Below are 10,293 nucleotides of genomic sequence, written 5' to 3' on the forward strand. Positions count from 1 at the left end.
CTTTATCATTCTCAGCTGTTGTGCCTTAGTTTGTTGTTACGTTGGTTTTCGTTTATTGGGTCTTTAGGTGGTTGCTGTATATCGACTAGACTTTGTAAATTGAATGCAGCATCGCTCTTCGTATGACATAATTCTAGGTCCCTAGTTTCCTTTATGGTTAGGAAATTTAACCACTATTAAAATCTAGAGACTAATTTTGTACGTTTGCTAAATAGTAACAAGAGGTCGAAAAATAAAAATCATAAGAAAAAGAAAAGCATAAAAGAACACAAAAACAACAAACATGCAGATAATATTTTTTGTTTACTTGCTAAGCACATATCAGGCATCATACTGCCGCTCCCAACTTCACTTGAGATTAATCTCTTTCTTTACCAGTCTTTCAGTACTTTGTGTGTCCACCGTTGGCTTCCCTTACATCAGCCACGTGGTGTCTCATGCTCCTAATTAGGCGTCGAATGTTACCTTGCTCAATCTCGTTCAACTCGTTGATAACGATGCGATGCAATCCCACTAGAGTACAGTTAGTGTTTAGTGTTTAATACAGTTAGTGTTTAGTGCATGCCAGAGTGGTTTTGATCGATTTGAAGTTCTGCAAACTACGCTCATGATTATGGCCTATATTAACTAAACCTGTCAAACTGAGTTTTCTGAGTTTGGAGAAACCAATATCGGATCGGAACGTGCTCCCACTTGAAAAAGTCACATCAATTAAGACATTGATTTCTTTCGTTTATTAGTAACCCTGAAAATGCGGGACCTTGTGTGCTTCTGTAATTCAGAGGGCATTTTTGTTGCAATTTATCAGAAAATTGGTTGAATTGGTTAAGTAATGTTAGTGTTAAGCTCATACCAGAGCTTCACGCAACGATCAAGGATTGTACATTACATACTGTTTCAAGTTCTACAAATTACTTTTATAAATTACATATAAAACGTTTAGTCTCGGATTTTTGTGTTGTCGTTTATTATAACACATTAATAATGTATCCTGTTATATTATCTTCAATCATAACCATACTCCTCGTTATTTTTGGGATACCAGGAAATGTGATGACATTCGTAGTTTTCGCGCGAAAACACAAGACAATAAGTACGCATGTTTTCATCAAGACTTTAGCAGCAGTAGACGCACTTGCTTGTGTCATTGTTGCTCCATTGTTCATATACCAGACGACATTCATGTCTGCTGACGAGGAGTCATGGATAATAAGTGTGTCCTTGTTTGTGCTGCATTTACTAACAATTGTTCTTTTCTGTTATCTGGAGTTTTATGTATAGACAGATATAAAGCCATCAGCCAACCGTTTAAATTCCACCTCTCCTTATCAAAATCTCGACTTATAGTTTTAATAAGTGTGCTCGCGAGTTTTGCAATGGAAATACCAGTAGCGTTTGCCATTGACATCCGAAACATAAATGATGGACTTGCAAATCATAACTTTTCCTTGAAATATTGTGAATTTAATGTTGATGCCACGTGGCAGAAAGTGGTCATTACCTTGGAACAATTAGTCAAGACATGCACCCTTCTAGGTACGTTACTTTTGTACTGGAAGCTTAATTATTTGATTAAGCAACACGCAAAGACAACTCTACAACATATAATGAAGACTAACAAGAGAAGCAAGCGAAATACTCTTAGGCCAACTGAACAAACATTAAAAAGCTCCATTTCAAATACTAATGCGGAAGAGTATGGGCCCGGTAAAATGGTACGAACAACTGATACCGATACCAGGAACTCAACATCAGACTGTATGGTTGCAAGTCAGTCTGGAGCTGCAGGCTTAGTTGAAGACATAAAAGGCATAAAAACAAGACAAAAGAATAGAAAACACAAAGGAAGCAAGCCTAGTATCAGAAAAAATACGGTGCCGTGGATAGACAAAGGTATTTCTATGGATCATGGCAATCAATATCACGGAAATCAGCAACACACACTAGGGGAAACATCTAATAATGTTCCGACCAGAGAACCTTCCGTTCAGGAGAGTGAAATAAGGCAGGCAGCTCAATGTGGCAGTCTTTGTAGTATGACAAAGATGCTCATCGCCATCAATGTATTACTGCTAATTACATGGGTACCAACTGGTATCGCAATCATGATTATGGTATGGACAGAATATCAAAAAGATGTAGAATTGAATCAGTGGGTAATACAGTTGCTTAAATCGATTTTGTTTCTACACCATTCGTTGAATCCATTGGTTTATTTCACTATGAATAAACAATTTAGACATGACTGTGCCTCTGTAGTCAAGTGTAATAGGCGCCGATATTAAAGACAGCATCTAATGTAAAATTACATAGAATAAAAGATCCTAAACCAGGATGGAAAACCGTTGTAACATATATACGTAAGCATGTTTTAGCAAGATCTTATTAGCAGTAGCAGTAATAGACACACTTGCACGTATCATCGTTGTATGCACTATTGCTTATACATGTATAGACAAATCCAATTTCACGCATTCCTACACCTCAATGGCAGCCATAATTGGGTCCCCGCTGAGTAAATCCCACCAGAAATGTGTAATGATGCGTCTCATGGCGGGAATTTTAAACTGCATTCCATCACCCGTGTTACACGTAGACAAAAGAATGATGAAAGTTTACAACACAATACAATATAATATAACATCGATCTTTAAGCGGGTTTTAATCCACCCAATCCAGTTCAACTAACCCTGCAACTTCAAATTGACTTACAATGATAGTTACTACATATTTATCACATTCTAATGTGGATGATGTGCAATCTATTGTATTTTCTATTTGTTTGCAATTTTGATCTATATTGAGTGCTAAATAAAATGAAATGAAATGAAAGATCTACTTTCAGTTGTTCGTAACATTTTGCCTGCCCATAAACTACAAACAAAGTTAGTATCAATTTCCAAACTCATACAAAATAAGAATCCTGATTGATCGCATGTAATTACATCATCAGTTTAAGTGTCGATGGAAACTGTTTCTGAACATGGGGAGTAATTATTCACATCAAAATGTGTGCAAGAATTGATGTAGTTTTAACTTTTAAAGCCATAATGTGTGATTTGCTTCACAGCGACGCTCAATTTTACTCGGATTTATACATTTTGCATAATTATAATGCCCAGTGGTGTACTAAAATACCACGAAAAAGACTAAGCCTGAAGTGCTTTAATAACAGTAAAATTTAACTTTTTATATTAAAACCGGGGATACCGGAATTTATTTAGAGTTCACAGATCGAGTGCTTGCTAACATGTCCCGTGAATGTCACCTTATGTGTACACACGTCGACGCACCCCTCCGTGCAGTATTACATGTAATACGATCGTAGTATACGCATTGTAGGCGCTGGAATGAAATCGCAATTTTCTTCGTTATACCTCATTTGTTTGGCTCGAAATTAAAAGGGGATCAGTGAAAACAAACATTTAAATAGGAATCTATTCTTTATGCGAATCACATATTATTGCTTTAATAGTTTTCTATTTTTACGTTACTACTATAGCCTCGATCTGTACAGACTATGATAGAAATATTAGAACAACTTTCAAAGAAAAATGTAATCAATTACCAACTGTTTTAATGCATTTCTGTGGAAATTCAAAATGAACAGGCAAAATTATAATCATTTGTGTGCTGATTTGTATTACCCAACGTACAAGGTCCACGGATGTTTGATGTGATCATTTATTAATATTTTTAACAAAACATTATTATAATGTTCAATTCTAGACCTGAATGAATTTTCAGGATACATGATTTTTACCTTATACATTCCTGTTCCTCAGTTTCTCCTTTCATGTGTGGGACCTAGCTCATTTTTAACCTGGTCTATTTGGCCGTTTTTCTGCATAGCTGTATGATAGGTAATAACAAGATGAGCAACAGCTTCACTGAGAGACGTTTTTCTGGCAACACTGTCATTAAAATATTATCAAATCGTGTCTCACTTTACGGTGTATTGATGCCAATTTCTTTTGGTACATTATCAACCCTAATCAGGATTTTCAGTGAAAGTAAATGCTCAAAATTCATATTTTTCCACACTACCTTATAATGTCAACAATCCTAAAAAGTTCAAAGTTTCTGGCAACACTGCTCTCCAGTAAAACAATTACCAGAACTTTTTTTCTATAGATAGGTAGACCAATACCTTATCTACCTACCCTGCAAAAAATAATTTAAAAAAGCACCACTTTGGAGGTTACGTCATTTTTAAAAAGATCATTTTTTCATAATTAAATTAATGAAAAACACCCCTATTTTACAAAATGGTATCTACCATATTGAAATAATTAATTGTTTTGTTTACTTCATTTTTGGAAAGGACAAGGATGGATACTTCATTGTATGGAAGAAGATTATTTTAATTCACGTTTATCATACAGAAATATGACCTAATATTTAAGCATTTTGCCAGTTGTGAAAAGGGTAAAAATAGTGAAAATTGGGTCAATTCATATTTTGGCCGTTACCATGGTAACCATAGATGAAGAGGTACAATTTTAACCAAATTTATACATGTTGACTCAATGTCTAACCATGTGCAATGTATAAAGAAAATCGATTTTTTGAAGTCTGCCACCACATCTTTGATTTTTATACACAAGGTCTCTTAAATTAATAGAATGTCAAAGATATGTACATAATTCTAAAGAACATTTTGTAAATGTGGTTCACTACCTATTTTGGACGCAAGGTGTTCCAATCTTTATCATGGTTAATACGTGCATGGTTAATGCGTACTACGACTTACTTGTATTAATATAAAGTATTTGTTCGATAGACTATTACCGGTAAATAACTTAAGGGATCTGGAATGAGCGTTTTGAGCGTTTCGACAGTTTCTTTTCTTTTTGTGGGACATGAGAGCACAGACATATCGAATTGCATTCTGAATAAGAAGAATGTCTTTCTGATATCAAATAATCTAATGATATTCTTAAAGTGTATGTAGCTGGGATGAAAAGCCGACGAACAATTGAAAATTTTGACCTTTCATATTGAAGATATGGATTTTTTCCCCAAAAGACCTATTTTTGTTGGTGTTTTGGGAAAAAAATCCATATCTTCAATACGAAAGGTCAAAATTTTCAATTGATCGTCGGCTTTTCATCCCACCTACATACACTTTAAGTATAAATCTTCAGATTTATAAAGTTTACTTCGAGTACTGTTAAATATCAAAAATATCAATTTTTAATCATTTGCCATAAAATGTGTATTACATTGCGAATTTCAAAAAATCAAAATTATTTGATATCAGAAGGACATTCTTCGTATTCAAAATGCAATTCGATATATCTGATGTGCTCTAATGTCCCACAATAAATACTTTCCAAACGTTCATACCCCAACCCTTAAGAGGTAATACTTACTTTCAATTCAGAAAAGACATTCTTGTGTAAATATCATTATAATTATCGTGAAAAGGAAAAGGAAATGTCCTAAATCCTAATTAATCATATGTGATTTGTATTATACACTCTTTAAATATGCCAAAGTGTTTGCAAATATTTAATAAACGAGCAAATACGTTTTGGAAAATTACCAAACATAGTGTCAAATATAATTAATATTAAAAAGTCTAACCAACGGGCAAACAATCAAGAAGTTGAAATCCATACACCCCTATGGCGTTCCAATCTTAACGTAGATTTATATGCGTACTGCGACTTACTTATATCAATATATTATAGTTACTTGTATTTGTTCGATAGACTATTACCGGCAAGGAACTAAAGAGGTAATACTTACTTAATTGCAACGAGTGTCAACTTGTAATGTAATAATTATTCTCTTCGAATGGAGTTAAACTTGTTTTTGCAATAGATATGCCCTTTAATTAGCTCAAATGGTTGCTCATTTTTCATATATGTTGATTGTTTCAACTATTTAATGACACTTTTCTTTCAAATAATTTTGTAGACCAACTGATGTCAAACTCTTTTTTCCACTTAAATACAAAATGTCACTACTATGCGCAGTTTATTGTGTCTTCTTAGTATTCCAGGCGGATGCCAGTACACCGTAAAACCTCGTCTACAAGCATATAGAGTGCTTCTGATGAAAGCTGAATTAATCCAGGCGCCATTTTGGAATTTGAGCAAATAAATTACAGATCCATGCATATTCAAACAAGTATTATTGTAAGACCAATCTATTGTCTTGGCATATTTACACATGTATCGGGTTAATTTAGCTTTCATCAAAAACACTATATATGCTTGTAGACGAGGTTTTACGGTATTGCGTTTGTTGTGCTATAGACCTATAGGTAATGTTGTTTTATTTTGCTGTGACAAATCCCTAAACCGTGAACTAATATTCACCAGTATTGATTCTTATATATAATATATGAATATGTATTACAATATATGAATTACAATATACATGTATGAATTTGAAAACATCTTCTTGCCATTTTACATCATCATCATTTACCATCATCAGTTGTTAATGCTCTGCGTGCTAGCCAAGCGCTTCAACGGAAAAAGTTAAAGTTTTGAAATATTTTCTCAAAATATCAAGAGCTATCATAAGAACTACTGAACCAATACTAGGTTTGTTTGTACTCATTTTAATGCATTTTCCATGCTGATTCCAAATATAATTCAGAAATTTTGAATTAAAAAAAATTTGAAACATGTCGTCTGCAGTCGACACCCGCGTGAAGAGAATTAAGATAGAAGGTAAGTAAGAATTCGTAATTTGTTTTTATTACTTTTGTTTCTGTTGTAGTTGTGATTATTCATTAACTAACATAAGTACGCTAGAACTAAACGATGAAAGTTTACAACACAATATAACATCACATTTTTAAGCGGCTTTAATGATCTACCCAATTGGGCAGTCACAACACCAGTTTGGTGCGGAGGGGACCCAGTAATTGCCGAATGAATTCTGACCATCACTTAGCTCGTTGGATTCGTCTATATGCAAGGATGAGATGGATGTCGTGCATGTCCATACCATCAAGGTGGTCAGATAGAGATGAATAGAATTCCCCCCTTGTCAGAAGATGATGAGCACTCAGTGGGTATACATATAGAACAGCGATGCTTAGTCAAACACCTCAATTCCGTGACCATTCTCTGGCTAGTAAGGTTTGACGATTGATTTGATTTCTATGAACTATTTAGACAAAACATTAGCCCCCATGTCCCTCGCAAAAATCCCGGCATTTTTCGCTAGAAGCCAAAATCCAAAATGTCCGCCGTTTTGAGCCAGAGCACCTATAATCATGTACAAAGACCCTTTTTCAGGTATATCGAACACAAGGATTCCGATTTTGACATTAGTTTGATATTACGGCATCATTTTCACCCAGAAATTTAAGATGGCCGCCGGCGACATCATGAAAAATTTAGTTTTGAACCATAGCACCTAAAATCGTGTATAAAGACACTTTTTTGGATAAGTCAACAACAAGGATTTCAAATCTGACATTACTTTGACATTACCACACCAATTTTAGCCAGAAATCCAAGATGGCGGCCACCGGCGCCAACTTGAAAAAATAAGTTTTGGGCCAGAGGACCTAGAATCGTGTACAAAGACACTTTTTTGGGCAAGTCCACCCCAAGGATTCTGAGTCTGACGTTAGTTTGACGTTATGACATATTTTTGCCCAGATATCCAAGATGACCCCCATTCGGTAGAGCGAAACGTAACTTTTGAATGGGAGCAGAAGCATAAGTGTGTCATTTCCGCCATATCTGGGGTTTATGTCTCTTATCTGGGGGTTAAACTGCCTTATCTTGGGTTTACTCCCTTATCTGGGGATAAGGCGCCTAATCTGTGGTTTAGACGGCCTTATCCGGGGTTTACGTTCCTTACCTGTGGCTAAGATGCCTTAATCTGAGCATATCGCAGTCTAAACCCAGATAAGGCATCTGAACCCAGATAAGGCATCTAAACCCCAGATAATGCGCCGTAACCCCAGACGTAGACCCCAGATAAAGCAGTCCAAACCCCAAATAAGGCGCCGTAACCCTAATTAAGGAACATAAACCTAAGATAAGGTATCTAAACACCACATAATGTGCCATAACTCTAGATAAGGAACGTAAACCCCAGATAAGGCATCTAAACCCCAGATAAGGCGCCTTAACTTCAGATGAGGGACGTAAACCTAGGATAACACAGTCTAAATCCCAGATAAGGCATCTAAACCCCAGATAAGGCGCCTTAACTTCAGATGAGGGACGTAAACCTAGGATAACACAGTCTAAATCCCAGATAAGGCATCTAAACCCCATATAAGGCGCCTTAACCCCAGCTAAGAGACGTAAGCCCAGATAAAGCAGTCTAACCCCCAGATAAGGCGCCTTCCATCAGATAAGGAGCGTAAACACCAGATAAGGCATCTAAACCCCAGATAAGGTGTATTATTCATAGATAAGGGACGTAAACTGCAGATAGAGTAATCTAAACCCCAGATACGGGACGTTAACCCAAGATAAAGCTGAAATGATATACCTATGCTTCCAATTTCATAATTAGCCAAAAAAGGGAGTTTTAACTCCCTTTTAAAATTCATGATCCTACATGTAGGTGCTCCCACTCAAAAATTACATTTACGCTCTACCAAATGGGGGCCATCTTGGATTTCTGGGCAAAAATATGTTATAACGTCAAATTAATGTAAGATTCGGATTTCTTGGGGTCGACTTACCCGAAAAAGTGTCTTTGTACACGATTTTAGGTACTCTGGTTCAAAATCAATCTTTTTTCAAGATGGCGCCGGCGGCCGCCATCTTGGATTTCTGGGTAAGAATGAGGTCGTAATGTCAAAGTAATGTCAGATTTGAAATCCTTGTGGTCGACTTATCCAAAAAAGTGTCTTTGTACACGATTTTAGGTCCTCTGGTTCAAAACTAAATTTTTCAAGATGGTGCCGGCCACCATCTTGGATTTCTGGGTGAAAATGATGCCGTAATGTCAAACTAATGTCAGAATCGGAATCCTTGTGCTCGACATACCCGAAAAAGTGTCTTTCTACATGATTATAGGTGCTCTGGTTCAAAACTTAATTTTTCAAAATGGTGGCGGCGGCCATTTTGGATTTTGGCCTCTAGCGAAATATGCCGGGATTTTCGCGAGGGAAATGGGGATAATTTTTTTATAAATAGTCCATAGAAGTCAAATCAATCGTCAAAGCTTACTAGCCAGAGAATGGTTACGGAATTGAGGTTTTTGACTATACCCCCATCAATTTCGTGCCATATGGCACGAAATGGCTTAATATGCATGTAAAAAATATTTGCACAAAAAAGGTCTTATCTTTTGAACAGTTTTGATAATTTATCACTTCTCTATTGACAAAAACCTTTTTTCCTAATATAACTACCATTTACACATCATAAAATGGTTTAAAATGTTTGAAACTTGCATATTTTAACCATTTTTAGGCCAAATTTTGCCCTAAAACTAACCCAAAAAAGTCCATAAACTTGTTTAATATAGTCCAAATTAAATCGGATTTCTTTTTATTATATGTAGAAACATGGTAGTGTATTTACAACTACATGAAAATGCCACATTGATGTACTCATACATGTATACTTATTCATTAATTATTCATGAGCTAGCTTGCATACAATTTACATAATTAATTATTAAACTTGTTTTTCTAACAGCTGAAAGTCCAAGCTTGCCAATGATATGCTACTTATTGGTTTTTACCCAACCGATAACACTGCAACGCAGTAGATAATATGGTGCCTCTACACCACTCAAATCCCAGCTAACACACTACGTTTTCACGACATTCGCTGACGTTGGACTTAGTTTGTCATTTACGTTGTAAATACGTAAATCTGTGAACTCGTATTCGTGTAGTGACAACGTTATTTTCGACGTTGATTTTTGGACGTTGATATAACATGATTATGACGTTGTACTAACGTTGTTTCGACGTTGATGCAATGTTTGACCAGACCTGGTGACAACGTTTGAATAATACGTTCAGAAAACGTTACACAAATACGTATCTAAAAATAGTTTAGATATTGACACCATGGAATGTAAATTCTTCCATTCCAAGGAGTTTGTTGTCCAGCCAAAATTTTCTCATCGTGTCGTTTGACGACTTCTATTCCTGAAGTTCTAAACTTTAAATTTTTTTCCCTTTTTGGGATTGAGCATCATTGTTGCCGGATGTTAATATAATGTCTTTTAAATCACGTTGTCTCGACGTATAAAGCACGTGGTTAAAACGTGGTTTAAAAGTCATGAACTGACCCAGATACAACGTCAACTACGGAGGTCGTTAGTACGCAAATTTATGACGTT

This window comes from Amphiura filiformis, unplaced genomic scaffold (genome assembly GCF_039555335.1).
Source record: "Amphiura filiformis unplaced genomic scaffold, Afil_fr2py scaffold_90, whole genome shotgun sequence".
NCBI lineage: Eukaryota > Metazoa > Echinodermata > Ophiuroidea > Amphilepidida > Amphiuridae > Amphiura > Amphiura filiformis.